The sequence below is a fragment of the Cebus imitator genome, unplaced genomic scaffold, assembly GCF_001604975.1.
Source record: "Cebus imitator isolate Cc_AM_T3 unplaced genomic scaffold, Cebus_imitator-1.0 Scaffold32, whole genome shotgun sequence".
NCBI lineage: Eukaryota > Metazoa > Chordata > Mammalia > Primates > Cebidae > Cebus > Cebus imitator.
Window position 1 is genome coordinate 665,392 of NW_016107347.1, and position 18,995 is coordinate 684,386.

Below are 18,995 nucleotides of genomic sequence, written 5' to 3' on the forward strand. Positions count from 1 at the left end.
TTTTTTTTTTTTTTTTTTTTTTTTTTCATGGCATTAATCACATTCTGTATTTTTCGTTGTTATTTGCTTTCTTATTTTTTACATATCTCTTTCTGGAATTTAAGCTCCGCAATACTAGGGCTGCATATAAGATGCCAAACAAATATTTATTAAATGAATGACTCTTTTCCCCACTAATTTAGTACTCTTGGGCAATTTGGTTAATTTCTTGAGGTATCAGTTTTTTCACTAGAAATGTGTTGCTGTTTGACTTTTGATTTTTAATATTTGTATGTTATATGATTCTCAAAAAATGGAGGCAAGAAAATGGAGGCGAGGAGACCAGTCAAAGATTATTGTAAGATTATAGGTATGAGGGGACAGGATCCTAATATTATGGGCATTAAGTAATTAAAAAGAATTTGTTATGTCTATCTATATTGACCTGGAAAGATGTCTATGGTATATTGTAAGATGGAAATAAAAGCAGAGTAATATATGGAAATATGGAAAGTGGAAATAACAGTCTGGCTCAGTGACTCACACCTGTAATCCCAGCACTTTGGGAGGACAAGGTAGGAAGATCACTTGAGCTCAGGAGTTTGAGACCAGCCTGGACAATATAGTGAGATTCCATCTCTATTTAAAAAAAAATATATACACACACACACACACACACACACACACACACACACATTTTTTTTTTAGTTATAAAGGAAAGTGGAAATAAAGTGCAGAGTAATATACGAGCCAAAGTTTGTTTAAAAATGTGCCCTACACATATGTTTCATATTTTTAAATAAAGGTGTAGATATACACTTGAGTCTTTTTTTTTTTTTTTGTACTTCATGTGCTGATCATGCAGGATTGTTCGATAGGTACATACTTTGCCAGGTGGTTTATTCTTCTACCCCCCTGTCACTTGCAACTGGCATTTCTCCCCATGTTATCCCTCCCAGCCTCTCCTCCCCGCACTGTCCCTCTCTTAGCACCCCCCTACCAACCCCAGTGTGTAATGCTCCTCTCCCTGTGTTCCTGTGTTCTCATTGTTCAATACCTGCCTATGAGTGAGAACATGGTGGTGTTTGGTTTTCTGTTCTTGTGTCAGTTTGCTGAGAATGGCGGTTTCCAGATTCATCCACATCCCAACAAAGGACATGAACTCGTCGTTTTCTATGGCTGCATAGCATTCCATGGTGTATATGTGCCACATTTTCTTTGTCCAGTCTATCATTTATGGGTATTTGGGTTTGTTCCAAGTCTTTGCTATTGTAAACAGTGCCTCAGTGAACATATGTGTGCATGTGTCTTTATAATAGAACGATTTATGATCCTTCGGGGTATATACCTAGTAATGGGATTGCTTGGTCAAATGGAATTTCTATTTCTAGATCCTTGAGGTATCGCCATACTGTCTTTCACAATGGTTGAACTAATTTACACTCCCACCAATAGTGTATAAGTGTTCCTGTTTCTCCACATCCTTTCTAGCATCTGTTGTTTCCTGATTTTTTAATGATTCCCGTTCTAACTTGCGTGAGATGGTATCAATGTAGGTTTGATTTCCATTTCTCTGACGACTAATGATGATGAATCTTTTTCATACGTTTTTTGGGTTCATAAATGTCTTCTTTTGAAAAGCATCTGTTCATATCCTTTGCCCACTTTTGAATGGGTTTCTTTTTTTCTTGTATATCTACTTTAGTTCTTTGTAGATTCTGGATATTAGGCCTTTGTCAGATGGGTAGATTGCAAAGACTTTTTCCCATTCTGTTGGTTGCTGGTTCACTCTGATAATTGTTTCCTTTGCTGTACAGAAACTCTTAAGTTTAATTAGATCCCATTTGTCCATTTTGGCTTTTGTTGCCATTGCTTTTGGTGTTTTAGGTATGAAGTCCTTGCCTATGCCTATGTCCTGAATGGTTTTGCCTAGGTTTTCTTTTAGGGTTTTTATGGTGTTAAGTTTTATGTTTAAATCTTTAATTCATCTGGAGTTAATTTTAGTGTAAGGTATAAGGAAGGGGTCCAGTTTCAGCTTTCTGCATATAGCTAGCCAGTTTTCCCAACACCATTTATTAAACAGGGAATCCTTTCCCCATTGCTTGGTTCTGTCAGGTTTGTTGAAGATCAGATGATGGTAGATGTGTGGTGTTACTTCCAGGGCCTCTATTCTGTTCCATTGGTCTATATCTCTGTTTTGGTACCAGTACCATGCTGTTTTGATTACTGTAGCCTTGTAGTATAGTTTGAAGTAGGTAGTGTGATGTCTCCAGCTTTGTTCTTTTTGTTTAGGATTGTCTTGGCTATGTGCACTCTCTTTTGGTTCCATATGAAATATAAAGTGTTTTTTTTCCAGTTCTGTGAAGAAGGTCAATGGTAGCTTGATGAGGATGGTATTGAATCTATAAATTACTTTGGGCAGTATGGTCATTTTCACGATATTAATTCTTCCTAACCAGGAGCGTGGAATGTTTTTCCATCTGTTTTTGTCCTCTCTTACTTCCTTGAGTAGTAGCTTGTAGTTCTATTTGAAGAGGTCCTTCGCATCCTTTGTTAGTTGTATTCCTAGGTATTTTATTCTCTTAGTAGCAACTGTGAATGGGAGTTTGCTCATGATTTGGCTCTCTGTTTGTCTGTTATTGGTGAATAGGAATGCTTGTGATTTCTGCACATTGATTTTGTATCTGGAGACTTTGCTGAAGTTACTTATCAGCTTAAGGAGATTTTGGGCTGAGACGATGGGGTCTTCTAATTATACAATCATGTCGTCTGCAAATAGAGACAATTTGACTTCCTCCTTTCCTAATTGAATACCCTTTATTTCTTTTTCTTGCCTGATTGCTCTGGCTAGAACTTCCAATAAATAGGAATGATGAGAGAGGACATCCTTGGGTAGTGCCAGTTTTCAAAGGGAATGTTTCCAGATTTGGCCCATTTAGTATGATATTGGCTGTGGGCTTGTCATAAATAGCTTTTATGATTTTGAGATACGTTCCATCAATACCCAGTTTATTGAGGGTTTTTAGTATAAAGGGCTTTTGAATTTTGTTGAAGGCCTTCTCTGTATCGAGATGATCATGTGGTTTTTTTCTTTGTTTTTTTTTTAATTTGGTGAATTACGTTTATAGACTTGTGTATGTTGAGCCAGCCTTGCATCCCCGGGATGAAGCCTACTTGATTGTGATGGATAAGCTTTTTGATGTGCTGTTGCATTCAATTTGCCAATATTTTGTTGAAGATTTTTGCATCTATGTTCATCATTAATATTGGCCTGAAGTTTTCTTTTTAGCTGAGTCTCTTCCAGGTTTTGGTATCAGGATGATTGATGTTGGTCTCATAAAAGCAGTTAGGGAAGATTCCCTCTTTTTGTATTGTTTGGAATAGTTTCAGAAGGAATGGTACCAGCTCCTCTTTGTATGTCTGGTAGAATTTGGCTGTAAACCCATCTGGGCCGGGACTTTTTTTTGGCTGGTAGCGTATTAATTGCGGCCTCAACTTCAGATCTTTTCATTGGTCTATTTAGTGATTTGACTTCTTCCTGGTTTAGTCTTGGAGGGTGTAAGTGTCCAGGGATTTATTCATTTCTTCTGGATTTGCTGGATTACGTGCATAGAGTTGTTTGTAGTAATCTCTGATGGTGGGTTGTATTTCTGTGGCTTCGATGGTGATGGTCCTTTTATCATTTTCTATTGCATCTATTCAATTCTTGTCTCTTTTCTTCTTTGTTAGTCTAGCTAATGGCCTGTTTTGTTGATTTTTTTCAAAGAACCAGCTCCTGGTTTTATTGATTTTTTGAAGTGTTTTTTGTGTTTCTATCTCTTTCAGTTCTGCTCTCCTCTTAGTTATTTCTTGTTACTGCTAGCTTTTGAACGTTTTTGATCATGCTCCTCTAGCTCTTTCTTTTGACAATAGGGTGTCAAAATTGACAGAGCTAGAGGATCTTGCTCTTTCGATCTTGCCTCATTTCTCATGTGGGCATTTATTGCTATAAATTTCCATCTAGACGCTGCTTTAAATATGTCCCAGAGATTCTGGTATGTCATGTCTTCATTCTCATTGGTTTCGAAGAACATTTTTATTTCTGCCTTCATTTCATTTTCTATCCAGTTGTCATTTAGGAGCAAGTTGTTCAGTTTCCATGTAGTTGAGCGGTTTTGGGTGAATTTCTTAATCCTGAGTTCTAATTTGATTGCACTGTGGTTTGATAGACTGTTTGTTATGCTTTCCGTTCTTTTGCATTTGCTGGGGAGTGATTTACTTCCAATTATGTGGTCAATTTTAGAGTAAGTGCAATGTGGTGCTGAGAAGAATGTATATTCTTTTGCATTTGGGGTGGAGCATTCTGTAGATGTCTATTAGGTCCGCTTGGTCCGGATCTGTGTTGAAGTCCTGGATGTCCTTGTTAATTTTCTGTCTCATTGATCTGTCTAATATTGACCGTGGAGTGTTGAAGTCTCCCACTATTATTGTGTGGGAGTCTAAATCTCCATTTAGGATGTCAAGAACTTGCTTCATGTATTTGGGTGCTCCTGTGTTGGGTGCATATATATTTATGATAGTTAGCTATTCTTGTTGGATTGATCCTTTTACCATTATGTAATGTCCTTCTTTGTCTCTTTAGATCCTTGTTGGTTTGAAGTTTTTTTTAATCGGAGACTAGGATTGCAACCTCTGCTTTTTCTCATTCTTCATTTGCTTGGTAAATCTTCTTCCATCCCTTTATTTTGAGTCTATGTGTGTCTTTGCACATGAGATGGGTTTCCTGAATATAGCACACAAATGAATCTTGACTTTTTATACAGTTTGCCAGTCAGTGTCTTTTGATTGGGGCATTTAGGCCATTTACATTCAATGTTAATATTGTTATCTGTGAATTTGATCCTGCCATTTTGTTACTGGCTGTTTTTTTTTTGCCTGTTAGTTGACTCAGTTTCTTCATTGCATCATTGGTCTTTGCCATTTGGAACATTTTTGCAGTGGCTGGTACTGGTTGTGCCTTTCCATGTTTAATGTTTCCTTCAGGAGCTCTTGTAAGGCAGGTCTGGTTGTGACGAAATCTCTTGGTAATTGCTTGTCTGTAAAGGATTTTATTTCTCCTTCACTTATGAAGCTTAGTTTGGCTGGATATGAGATTCTGGGTTGAAAGTTCTTTTCTTTAAGGATGTTGAATATTGGCCCCCACTCTCTTCTGGCTTGTAGGTTTCTGTTTAGAGAACTGCTGTGAGTCTGATGGGCTTTCTTTGTAGGTGACCCGATCTTTCTCTCTGGTTGCCCTTAGCATTTTTTCCTTCACTTCAACCCTGGTGAATATGATGATTACGTGCCTTGAGGTTGCTCTTCTTGAGGAATATCTTTGTGGTGTTCTCTGTATGTCTTGGATTTGAATGTTGGCCTGCCTTGATAGGCTGGGGAAGTTCTCCTGGATAATATCCTGGAGGGTGTTTTCCAGCTTGGATTCATTCACTCCGTCACATTCAGGTACACCCATCAAACATGGATTAGGTCTTTTCACATAATCCCATATTTCTTGGAGGCTTTGTTCATTTCTTTTCACTCTTTTTTCTCTAATCTTGCCTTCTCATTTTATTTCATTGAGTTACTCTTCAATCTCTGGCATCCTTTCTTCTGCTCGATTGATTCGGCCATTGAAACTTGTGTATGCTTCACATAGTTCTCATGCCGTGTTTTTCAGCTCCATCGAGTTGTTTATATTCTTCTCTAAGCTGGTTATTCTACTTAGCATTTCGTCTAACCTTTTTTCAAGGTTTTTAGTTTCTTTGCACTGGGTCAGTACATGTTCCTTTAGTTCAGAGAAGTTTGTTATTACCCACCATCTGAAGCCTGTTTTTGTCAATTTGTCAAACTTGTTCTTCGTTCCCTTGTTGGTGAGGAGTTGTGATCCCTTGAAGGAGAAGAGGTGTTCTGGTCTTTGATGATTTCATCCTTTTTGGGCTGGTTTCTTCCCATATTCATGGATTTCTCTATCTTTGATCTCAGGGAGCTGTTTGATGAGGTGGCTTGTCTGCCTGTGGAGGCACTGCTGGGTTGCCAGGGACTCCACCCAGTTGCTACTTAGGCTTCCTGTGTCTTTTTATTTACACAGGGCACTTAGGCCACCCTGTTTAATGGTGGATGCCCCTCCCTGTGATGACCTTGAGGCACTGCTGGGTTGTCAAGGACTCAGTCCGGTTGCTAGGTAGGGTTCCCGTGTTTTTGTTCACACATGGGGATTAGGCCCGCCTCTTTTATGGCAGGTACCCTTTCCTCAACGGAGCTGGATCATTCAGGGTTCAGCTCGGACTGAGGCACTGGCTGCAAAACCCTCAAGTGTTAGGGCTTCAGCCTCTTGGGGTTTGTGGCGGAGGGACCCGCCCAGCTGCCCTGTCCATCTCCCCACTTTCAGCTCTCTCTCTATCCAGGGGGCGGTAACTCTGGCTGCAGTCTCTCCAGGCTGGCTTATGCATTTGCTTAGATCTGTGTGGAGCCCACAATCCGTGGCAGCAGCCTGGATTATTATTCAACTCTGCACTTGACCGCGAAGATCCCCTCTTCTGTGGATTGCTGAGGCTTTGGGGAAAGCACTGTATCTGGACCAGGGTTCCAGGGGGAGCCCCCAATTCTCCGGTCAGACACACTTTCTGGGTGAAGCAGCACCCCTCCCTGCGTTGGTCTGCCCTGCCTGGACTGTGCTCACTGTCCATCCCGTCCTGTTGAGATGTACATTTGAGTCTTAATGTTGATGGCTTTATTTAGGTGTAATATGAAGGAGGGAAGAAATTTTTTTTAACTTTTTCTTTATATTGTTCTATCTTATTTGATTTGTTACCAGAATTATTTAACAGATCTTTTAAATCTAATAAGATGAAGAGGAGGAAAAAGATCACATTATGGCCTGAAGTTTCAGGAGTGTACAAATTCTCCTTTACACCACAGGATTCCTTTTCCAGAGCTTCTAAAGGAGATATTGGGGCAGTGGCATATAACAACTAAAATAGTACGTTAGCTTCTAGGTATGGGCCTTATATTCCAATTTCTAGCTCTTGTAAACTTGATTAGGCCCAAAGTTCTTTACCTAGACCCAAACCTAAATGCGGAGGTGTGAATTACCACCTACCGGATGTAACGGGTACCAGAGACCAATCTTGAGTTCCTGCCCAAGGGAGGAGCAAGTCAAGGGAGCCAGCCCTGGCTCTAGCATAGGCTTCTTGGGATGACAGAAAGGTCAAGGCTCCGCTGGTGAAAAAGAAGCAAACAAACAAAAAACCCACAAAAACCAAAACAACCAGTCACAAGCAAAAAATCATGGACCATTTGTGGTACTTGAAGCTGATCGATTCGACGAACAATTCTTTGACACAACTGGTAAACAAGATCAGATAAGGAAAATGAACTCTCTTTTCTGTGAATATTACCTGTCATAGCAGAAAAAAAGTAGAAAACTGCTGCTTTAGATCCCCATTTAGTATATGAGAATAAAAAACGAGGACCCAACAAAGACAAAATTAGAGAAATCAGAGTGTAAAATACAAACGCTGCAATGTGTCTTCATGAAAATGAAAGGGGAGTGTTTTAAAAGATGATAATAAACAGTGTCCGTTGATAGATTCAAAGAGATCATTGAAGAGCAGCAAGACAAATACAGCCTATGGATTAAAGGATTAGGAATCATTTTTTATTTTAGAAGAGCTTTTAGTAATTCTGTGGGTAAGGAAGCAGATTGTGGGGAGGTTAAGGTGAGGGGTGGCTTATGGGGTGTTAAGGTGGGGATGGCAGGTATAAAGTTCTTGTAGGAATATTTGGGAAGAGTAGGAAAGGGAGAAATGACCCAAGATGGTGGTAAACCTCTTTATATGTCTACAGAGTAGGAAACACTGGAAGGATCTGGTAAAGAGATAAAGATTTAAGATGGAAAAGTATAAGCCTGTTGGAGAAATATTCTGAAGAACCACAGCACTGTGGGAAAGGGTTAATGTTAGAGGGAGCCTTTTCTCCGAAGTCTAAGAGAGAGGACGGTTGGAAATATTTGGAAGTACAAAGTAGAAAAGTTGGTACAACATACTGAATTCAGTCAAGCAAGAACTGAGATTACCTGTTAAATAGAAGCTCCTGGGAGCTTTAACAGTCTAGAGATTTAAAATTAGTTCTAAGTAAAATAGACCGTCGAATTAGGTGTGCTTGGCACAATCCTAACTGGGCTATAGAAAACTCAAGGAAATTACTATTTCATAACTGTTGTGTTCCCACTGCCCAACACAATGTTTGGCACATGGCTAGTGCTCAATAAATGTAAATAGATGGATGAATGAATGAATGAAGGCAGGATCTGGTATATTTAATTGAATCAAACTATTGTCACCCCCTCCAGACCTCAAGGAGGGCCTGGGTGAAGTTAAATGTAATCATTTAACTAAGTCCATAGTGGTCTGCAGTTTGTAAACAGGACTTAATAAAATAGATGATAACTTTTTTATAAGCCCAAAATTGTGTGTGTTGGCTTTAAGGGTAGCGGTAATATTTTATTTTGGCAGTGCTGGATGAAAAAGGGGAGTTGCTAGATCTAGGACACATTGCTCAGCTGCTTGTGGCTCTGGAATATTTGTGGTTTCAGTGTCCCCTAAGGAGCCTGCACTTTCCTGCTCTTGCCTCCTCATCAGAGTGTTCCAGTAACTTTGAGATAGTTCAGATCTCCCTATTTAAACCTGAAGAAATGACTACCATGTTTGTTAGGAAGGCTTGGGAGATCGTGTTCAGGAATCGTGTGTTAGACGTGGTAAGTGAACACCAAGATTGCAGATTTGAGGACATGTGGGACAGACACTGCTTGAAACCGTAATATAAATCGGCTTATAGTCTTTTATTTTTCTGTGAGAATAAAAAGGAAAGTAATGATGAAATTATCTTATTTACTCATTTATTTAATAATTATATATTAAGCACCTATATTATGCAGAGAAAAATGTTAGTAAAATGTGACTTGTTTACTGGGAAACATTTTGACTATCCTTCTTAAAAAATAGCATGACTCATATTGTTTTTATTTTATTCTTATTTTCATTTGTACAAATTTATGGCATACATGTGAAATTTTGTCACATGTATATAACACGTAGTGATCAAATAAGGGTACTTAGGGCGTCCATCAGCCAAGTACTGTACTTTTTATTTGGTTTTATTTTGAAAGGATTTTACAAGTATGGTGCATTTTTGTTAACTACAGTAACCCTACTCTGCTGCCAAACATTGAATTTATTACTTTTTTTGACCTGTATGTTCATACCCTTTAACCCACTTCTCTTCATCCTCCCCTCTCACCCACACTCACCCTTCCCAGTCTCTGTTACCTGTCGTTCCACTTTCTACTTCCTTATGATCAAATATTTTAGATCCTACATATGAATGAGAAGATGGGATGTTTGTCTTTCTGTGCTTGGCCTATTTCACTTGCCAGGGATGGTGGCTCACGCCTGTAGTCCCAGGGAGGCCAAGGGGGGAGGATCACTAGACCCCAGGAGTTCCAGACCAGTCTGGGCAACATGGAGAAATCCCATCTCTACAATGAATATAAAAGTTAGCTGGGTGTGGTAGTGCATGCCTGTAGTCCCAGCTACCCAAGAGGCTGAGGTGGTCGAATCACTTGAGCTTGGGAGGTCAGAGCTACAGTGAGCTGAGATCAGGCCACTGCACTCCAGCCTGAGGGACAGAGTGAGACCCTGTCTTAAAACAAACAAATACCACTTCCCCACCCCAGTTCTATCCACATTGCTGTAAATGAGAGGATTTTATTTTTTGATGTCTGAGTAGTATTTCATTGTGTTTGTGTACACATTTTCTTTATTCATTCATCTGTTGATGAACACTTGGATTGATTCCATATCTTTGCTATTGTGAATAGTGCTGCAATAAACATGTGAGTGCAGTTATCCCTTTGATATATTGATTTTTCTTTGAGTAGATACTCATTAGTGGGATTGCTGGATCACATGGTAATTCCGTTTTTAGTTTTTAAAGAAATCTCCATAGTGTTTTCCATAGAAGCTGTACTAGTTTACATTTCTACCAGCGCTATATAAGAATTCTTTTTTCTCCACATCCTCACCAACATCCATTATTTTCTACCTTTTGTGATTTGGGTAAGATGATATCTCTGTGGTTTTGATTTGCATTTCTCTGATGATTAGTAATGTTGAAGATTTTTTCAAATACCTGTTTGCCATTTGTGTGTCTTCTTTTGATGAATTTCTAATGATTTCCTTTGCCCACTTTTTAATGGGATTGCTTTTCATTTGTTTGTTTTGATGTTGAGTTGTTTTGAGTTTCTTGTATATTCTAGGTATTAGTCTCCTGTCAGACGAATAGTTTGCAAGTATCTTCTCCCATTCAACAGGTATTGATTCACTGTGTTGATTATTTCTTAAACCAAAATTAAGCTTTTAATTAGGTCCTATTTGTCTATTTTTAGTTTTGTTGCCTGTGCATTTGAGGACTTAGTTATAAATTCTTTGCCTAGACCAATGTCCAGGAGAGCTTTTCCTAGGTTTTCTGCTAGTATTTTTATAGCTTCAGGTATTATGTTTAAGTCTTTAATCTAGTTTGAGTTGATTTTTGTATATGGTAAGAGATAAGGGTTCAGTATCATTCTTCAGTATGTGGCTCCCCAATTTTCCTAGCATCATTTATTGAAGAGAATGTTTCTTCTCCAGTGTAAGTTTGTGCCTGTTCCAAATTTATTTCCTAATGAAGGAAAGTTGAAATAATTCTGATACTAAAACACACATTTATCTTCTACTTACTAGCTGACATGAGGAGTTTGTGCTTTCTTCCTTACTGCTGAAGACATGAGTAGGACCAAAGTGTTTTCCTCCATATTGCTTTTGGTTCTTAAAAATCTTCACAGTGGAAACCTTGACCCCTTGAACCATAGCGGCAGCAGGTGATCAGAAAAGGAACTAGATTTCAAAATATTTTGTTTTAAGATGTGCTTTGTTGTATTGAAGTCATTATAAAACATCTGATATTGATTTTGAGATTCTTAATTCATTCTTTTTAAAGATTCAGATTAAAAAAACCTAAACACATTTCCACTCAGTTTTCCCATCCATTAACTCAATTCAAAACATCCTTATCCTGCAGTGTGCTGCTGTGTTTCTGCCCTTGATGAATTAAGAGAGCTCTTAGGTCTCTTGTGGGGTACATGCAGTACTGTCTTCCAGAAAAGAGAAAATGACACTGTATTATAGGTTCGACGTATACTCTACCTAAGGGCAAAACTAGTCAAAAATCAAACTGAATTTATATTGAATTTCCCTATATACTTGTGAATGCCTCTTTCACAAAACATTGTTAAAATAAATATCAGGGCTGGGTGTGGTAGCTCATGCCTATAATCCCTGCACTTTGGGAGGCTGAGGCAGATGGATCTCCGGTGGTCAGGAGCTCAAGACAAGCCTGGTCAACATGGTGAAACCCTGTCTCTACTAAAAATACAAAAATTAGCCAGGCATGGTGGCACACACCTGTAATCCCAGCTACTCGGAAGGCTGAGGCAGGAAAATCACTTGAATCCAGGAGGTGGAGGTTGCAGTGAGCAGAGATCGTGCCATTGCACTCCAGCCTGGGTAACAGAGCAAGACTCTGTCTTAAAAAATAATAATAAAATAAAATAAATAAATATCAGGAAATTATCATGTAAAATCTACTCTGAACTTTTAAAGTGAGATTGCTTGTACTCTAAGAAAAGTTGAGGAACTTTATAAGGAGTTTATGAGGTAGCTTTCAAGCACTTGCTATTCCAAGAGTATTTTATTAAATTAATTTTAATGTATTAGGAGTTTGGGAAAATGCTCTGATGGTTGTAGGTATTGTTAACTGAAAGATGGCCAGCATTTGGATAGGAAGTCTGGGAAGGGACAATTTGACAATTTTCCCTGCTTATCTTCGTACATGGCCCGTCCCCATCTTCATCCATCTTGGGGACACTGAGCGTCATGGGATTTAAGATGAGACTTCAGCTCCTTCATTCTATAAAGCCTCAAATAGTATTCATTTCTACTTCATTCATATGGATATATTGAATCTCCACCCTACTGGTGTTAGGGATAAAAGCGTGGTTCTTTATCTTGAGGATTTCACTGGCTGGTGAGGGTAGTGGACATGCAGGAAAAGTAAGTTACAGCAAAACTATGTGGTGGAATAGACGGAGGACAAAGCATTGTAGGTGCTTACAGGAGCAAGTGACTCGTCTTGTTCTGGGGATTTGGACAGTGTTCCACAAATGTGACAGCTGCACTGAGCCTTAAAAGATACACTGAAATTTGTTAGGTCAAGAAAGGGATTCGAGGCAGAGAGAATTGCAAGTGCAAAGTCTTGGAAGCTGGCAAGAGTATGAAAGTAAGAGAAGTGTACAATTCATGGAGTGGCATGGTGAAAGAGGAAAAATAGACTTGATTCTTGTTAACCCAGTAGTGCCGGTGGGGTGGGAGGTCAGCAAAAAAGTTAAAATTGTTAGAAACATAACAGAACTTGAAAAATAGTTTGTTATATAAAACATCTGATAGGTAGTTGGGTGATTTTTTCTGCTACAGTATTTTTAAAAATCACACATTTATCATCAATATAGAAAATAAACAAAGAAAATCACTTCAGTACAACTCAACTGATGACATTTCAATAGCATTATTTTCACCCAGCTGGGGTTCTGCCTGTCTTCACAAAACTGCTCTGTTCCACTTGTACATACATTTCTCACTCTGCTTCACTATTCGATGGTCCAGATATGAGGATTTGCAGTTATTTTCTCATAACAGCAAAACAAAAGTCTGTGTTATTTTTCCCAAAAATGTTCAGGAGTTTACCAGTTGAGTCAAGGAGTGGTATCACTTGTAGTACCAAGTATTTTATCATTAATAACTTTTCATGGTACAGTAATTTGTCATCTAAATAGATGAAAAGTAATGCATTTTCAAGATACATTTTCAAATCACGTGTTTGAAATTGTCAAAAATAAGAGCACTATTTTATTTTTTAAATGGAAACATTGTAATTGTACATATTTATGGGGTACAATTTAATATTTCAATACATACACATATAGTATAAAGAATCATATTCTATTTATGCTGTTTTATCTATTAAAATGTAGGGACCAGGCATGGTGGCTCACACCTGTAATTCCAGTACTTTGGGAGGCCGAGGCAGGTGGATCACCTGAGGTCAGGAGTTCGAGACCAGCCTGGCCAACATGGTGAAACGCTATCTTTACTAAAAATATAAAAAATCAGCTGGGCGTGGTGGCGGGTGCCTGTAATCCCAGCTACTTGGGAGGCTGAGGCAGGAGAATCACTTGAACCCGGGAGGTGGAGGTTGCAGTGAGCCAAGATCATGCCACTGCACTCCAGCTCGGATGACAGTGTGAGACTTAGTCAAAAAAAAAAAAAAAAAAAAGTCATAGAGAAGAATTATGTACAACACTTAAAAATTTCCAATTGGGGAGGGAGGAGGAGCCTCAAAAACTCATAAGTAAATTGCATTTAAAATTACTAATGTTTGAGTGTGAGGGCTGATTTTATGGTGAAGCTATTGAAAAATTATAATTTGTTGACTTAAAGAGTATTTGCAAAAGTAGAATATGCCCATATAAAGATATACAATATATAAAAATATGTAACTTATATAAAAATAAAATCAGAGTTGAAAGTGTATTGTTTACTGCAAAAGGGACATTGTAAATATTTCGCTGATGAATAAAGTCAGCTTGTTAGAGTTGTTAGAAAAGCAAAATAAAATATAAAGGAGAATAATTATTTTGATTTTTACATTTACAACTTGATTACTACACGAATGTTTATATTCCAAATGAAATAATTGACATTAGAGAAAGAAAGCTATGGTGCTGCATTACTTTACAAGTGAAATAAATGTTTCTTCAGTGTATTAAACAATACATTATAAGCCAACTTAATAACAATTTAAAAATTTCCATAAGTTTATATAAGTAATCAAAAGGGGAAAGGGTCTCTTAATTAAAGAAATGCCCTTGAATTTTATTAGGCATAATAAGACAACTGACTAGAAGTGTCAAGGTTTTGTTTATTTGTTTGTTTGTTTGTTTTCTGAGACAGAGTCTTTCTCTGTCTCCAGGCTGGAGTGCAGTGGCATTATCTGGGCTTACTGAAACTTCCACCTCCCAGGTTCAAGTGATTCTTCTGCCTCAACCTCCAGAGTAGCTGGGATTACAGGCACGTGCCACCATGCCCAGCTAATTTTTGTATTTTTAGGTCTCCGTCTCCTGACCTCAAGTGATCCACTCGCCTCCGCCTCCCAAAGTGTGGGATTACAGGCATGAGCCACCGCACCCGGCCGAGTGTCGAGTTATTTTATACACATAACAGACACACAGATGCACACAGAGCAAGTGCAAATTAGAACCATGATGATGCCACTAAACATGAGTTGGAAGATTGAATGTGATGGTAAAATTTTAGAGAAAGAACTAAGTACTCGATTGTGTCAAATTCTAAGGTTTACCAGTAAGTCTGAGAAACTAAAAGCTCTTGAGTGCCCTCCAATACTGACACTTCCTTGATAACACCCTTTCTAAATTTCTATATAGATTACCACTTTCTTTAAAATTTGAATAAGAGGCTCAAAGATATGACATGCAGGAAGCTATGTGGTGTGTCAAAAATATATTGGACTGATTGTTTCCTAACCTTACAGGCTGTCATTCAGAGGTTCCAGAGATTATGGAGATAATCTTGTAAACATAAAGAGGGGTGGTGAATTAATGATTGGCTGATAGTAGTTTGCATATTTGAATTTTTCCCTCTTTTTTACCCTAAGGTTGTTTATTATATACAGGAATTCTTTGTAAAGGAGGAAATGGAGAGGTGTAGGTCAGAGGATGCAAAGTAACAGATATGTAACATGAACAAGTCTAGAGAACATGAGAATACAGGTAATAAAATCATACTCTATTTGAGATCGATACTAAGTAAGAATTCAGCTTCCTTTGACTTAAAACAAAATAAATCGATGACTCTGGGATGATGGATATGTTAATTTACTTCACTATTGTAACCTTTTCACTGTCTATATGTATCCCATAACATCATGCTGTATACTTTAAATATCCACAATAGCACTTATTTTTTAGAAAAGTTTTTATAAAGAGCTTCAAAGAAAATTTATAGACATGTTTACTTGTTTTTATAAAGTAAAAGAAATAGTTTACTGCTTATTTAAAAATACACACACACATCTCAAAACCGTGTGGGCTGGGGTAATCATGCCAAAAAAACAATCTCAAGATTTCAAAGGGGAAAAAAAGTTATTTTGGAGAGCAGTAATCGATCATGGAAGTTCAAATAGCACATGCCATACTGTTTCATCTGGAAAATGGTATACAATCGATATATATATATATATATATTTTTTTTTTTTTTACCAAAGAAAATAAGTATTTGCTAAGTTTAAATTTACATTTTTCTGAGCGATTACAGCATGATGAAAATTTCAGAGCTATTGTTTAAATGGAAGACATAAGTGAAGCAAAGTCAGCTATGTGCAGTAATTTTACGGAATCAATGCAAAGGGGATCCTAGAACAAAGTAACAGCAACTTCATCTATGATGACAGCCCCGTAGGTGATGGCTGTTTGTTTATTTGACGTGGTCTACATAATAATGCTTCCTGCCTCTCAGCACCACTACCTATATACAGTTGCAGTTGCGATTTGGCCTGCCACCATAACCAGTGCAGAATACTTCTATTGTGCATTCCTGAGCTACTCTGCATTGCCCCAGGGCTTGCAAAGTCTTGGAAGAGAAGGTCAGTGTCCTGGATGTGAATTTCTGACAGAAATGGTAACCAGATTACAAATCCTGAACAACTTACCTTACTTACCTTAGCAGTTTAGGACATTAGTCAAGTGTGCTGTTAATAGTTTTCTAAGGCTACCATAATGAAGTAGCACAAAGTGGATGGCTTAAAAGAACAGAAATGTATTCTTTCACAGTTCTGGAGGCTAGCAATCTGACACTGAGGTGTTGGCAGGGCATGCTTCTTAAGGCTCTAAGGAAGAACCCTTCCTTGTCGCCTCCTAGCTGCTGGTGGCTCTTGGCAGTCCTTGGGATTTTTTTGAATTGTAGCTGCAGTACACCAATCTGTGCCTCCATGGTCACAAGGCCCTCTTCCCTCTGTGTGTCTGTGTGTCTCCTCTTCTTTTAAGGACAGCAGTCATTGAATTTAGAGCCCACTATAATCCAGCGTGACCTCATCTTAACTGATTACATCTTTGAAGATCCTATTTCCAAATAAGGTCACATTCTGAAGTTCTAGGTGGACATGAATTTTGGAGGGACATGATTCAACCCACTACACCAAGCAATGGAAGTACATTAAATTTAATCTTATCTAAAATAGTGGCATGTAAATAAGCTTTTTTTTTATGCTTTAGGTCTTAAATTATAGATTCTAAAAATTACTCAGTGGTTTTTAGGTGAATATGATACTTACTCTAGTGTTAAGATAATCAGTGAAAAATAACATGTTATAAAATGTTAGATGTAGAACTTTAACCCTAAATTTCTCATAAGACTTCTCGCTTGCCTAATTAATGTTGTGTCATGGGGATAATTGCCCTTACCATGTCTAAGGACTGTACATGTATTTGAAGTCAGATTATGAAGGATTTTATACACTAAATTAAGGGTTTGGATTTGACTCTGAAAAAGGAAGAATCAGTAGAGATTCATTATTTTTAAAAGATTGTCCAGGTAATAGTGTAGAAGGTAAAAAACCCAGAAAACAGCTATTGAAACAGCGTGGGTGAGATAATTGAGGTTTAGACTACATTGATGGAGATGGAGAAATGAAATTGTATTTAGTAACATCCCTGATGATTCAGTAAATGATCAGATGATGAAGATAGCTAATATTTATTAAGCATTTTCTATGTGCCAGGTACCAATCTAAGAACTTTTTATGTATTGTTTCATTCTTGCAATTCTCCTGTAAATCAGTACTATTAAAATTTTTATTTCAGGTGATGAAACTGAGGAACAAATACTTGCCAAAGATCACATAGCTAGTAATTGGAGGAGTCAGGATTTGAAGCCACAGAATCTGGTAAGGGAAAGGAAGGAGTTGGGGATGAATCTTAAGGTTAGGAGACTGAGTAGATGGTTGTCTACCTTTTCACTCTCTCTATGTATCCCATAACATCATGCTGTATACCTTAAATATACACAATAACATTTTTTTAGAAAATAAGTTTTTATAAAGAGCTTCAAAGAAAATTTATAGGCATGTTTATTTATTTTGTATTTTTAAGTAAAAGCAATAGTTTACTGCATATTTTTAAAATTGAGAATACATTGCAGAATAGGGGAGAGTTGACCTGAAGATCATGGGTCAGTGGATTTAGTTTGGGATATAGTATTAAGTTTGAAGAGCTGCTGGTGGGAAGGAAGATAGGTGATAGTAAGTACTAAAAATAATATTTGATGTTAATATTCGTCTTTCTTAATAAAGATAGTATCATTTAAAATGTGTAAACTATGCAGCTGCGGTAAAACATGAAGAATTGCTGCCACTGTCTGCTAGTTCTGAAAAGCAAGAATGCTTTAACAGGGTGTAATTCCTTGTGATTATGCATTCTCATATCATCTCTACACTAAGTTAGGTAGGCAAAAAGCATCTTACCTGGACCTTTGTGAATGTTTTGGTCAATCAGAGAAAGGAGAGGAATTCCTACGTTTGTACCCAGCCGACCATTAGTGAATTTGCTTTATTACAAACTTCCTTTACACTCTCTGTCTTTGATCCACGCATCCCACCAAATATACCCCTGCGTTGCTCTAACCACAGGGAATTCTAGTTCAAACCTGGGAGTTTATGGGAACTGCTTTTGTTGAAATGATTAAATAAAGAAATGCCTGTGAATTCTCCTTCTGAAGCACTGCCTGTTTTCTGTGTCATTTTGGTCTCATTAATCAGTGTTGCAGCCAGGCAGACACTGTGCTGTGTATTTTACTGTCCTCAGCACAGCGGCCTCTACGTCTCTGCTCCCAGGCGGACACATTGGGGAAAAAGAGAGAGGGAAACCATCAATCTTCCCAGTTGCACATGTCAGCAGTGATTCCTTCCCCCTTCCTGTTGGCTGTCTCTCTCACCACCTGTGTTTAGAATTAGTACTGAAGCTGCTGCCCAGATGAATAAGAACCACTGTCCTTGTCACCTGCCCTGGTACGGCCACCACTTCTCAGTGAAACAAGCATATCAAGCAGTTATCTTTAATGTGAGCGGTATAAGAGAATCACACACCGCTTAGAAGTTTATTGTAACATAAAATTAAAATTTTAGGGCCATACATTCCAGTGAATCAAAGGAGTAAAAGCAAATAATTTCTTGAGTGTCTTGCTATCTTCTCATAATCTCCTTCTGAAGTTCATATGGCTGAAGTTGATCGGCCTGGGTTCAAGTCCTAGTTCACTATTTACTAGTGGTGGGCCACTCATTTAACCCTCTGTGCTTCAGTTCCTACACCCTTATGAAACAAGGATGACAGTACCTCAGACTTTCCGTGAGGAGCAAATGAGATAAAACATTTATAGGTCTTGCTATAATGCTTCCCATGTGGTAAGCACTCAATAAATGTTAGCTATTATTACCAGTAATCTCATTGTCCAGATAATAAAACTGAGTTTCAGAGAGGTTACATAATTTGCAAAAGGTACTTGTAGGCATAGAAGGATTCTGAACCTAGCGCTGTCTGACCCTCAAAACTCATGTCCTTTAGATTATACTACATTGTTTCTATTTTAGTTTCATTTTACAAATAACTTCATAGCTGAACTTCAATCATTTAACATTGTCTATGTCTTAATTTCCTGTTATTTAAAATGAAAATGGTAATAACTACCATTCCTGTTAGTATGAGATTCTTTTAGTCACTTTATCAACTCTTTCAATCATATGCTAAAAAACAAGGCCTATTTTTTTTTTTTTTTTTTTTTTTT

The 18,995-nt window shown here is 37.9% G+C and overlaps 1 protein-coding gene and 1 pseudogene across 6 annotated transcripts in view; both read left to right on the forward strand.

The window, feature by feature from the left end:
- WARS2 (tryptophanyl tRNA synthetase 2, mitochondrial) overlaps positions 1-18,995 on the forward strand; it is a 112,265-nt gene that overhangs the window by 36,149 nt on the left and 57,121 nt on the right. The window lies entirely within an intron of this gene.
- LOC108301070 overlaps positions 14,405-18,995 on the forward strand; it is a 9,952-nt pseudogene continuing 5,361 nt past the window's right edge. Inside the window, exon 1 of the transcript XR_005199397.1 lies at positions 14,405-14,504. The product of XR_005199397.1 is annotated as an RNA-binding motif protein, X-linked 2-like (transcript). The remainder of the gene's footprint in view (positions 14,505-18,995) is intronic.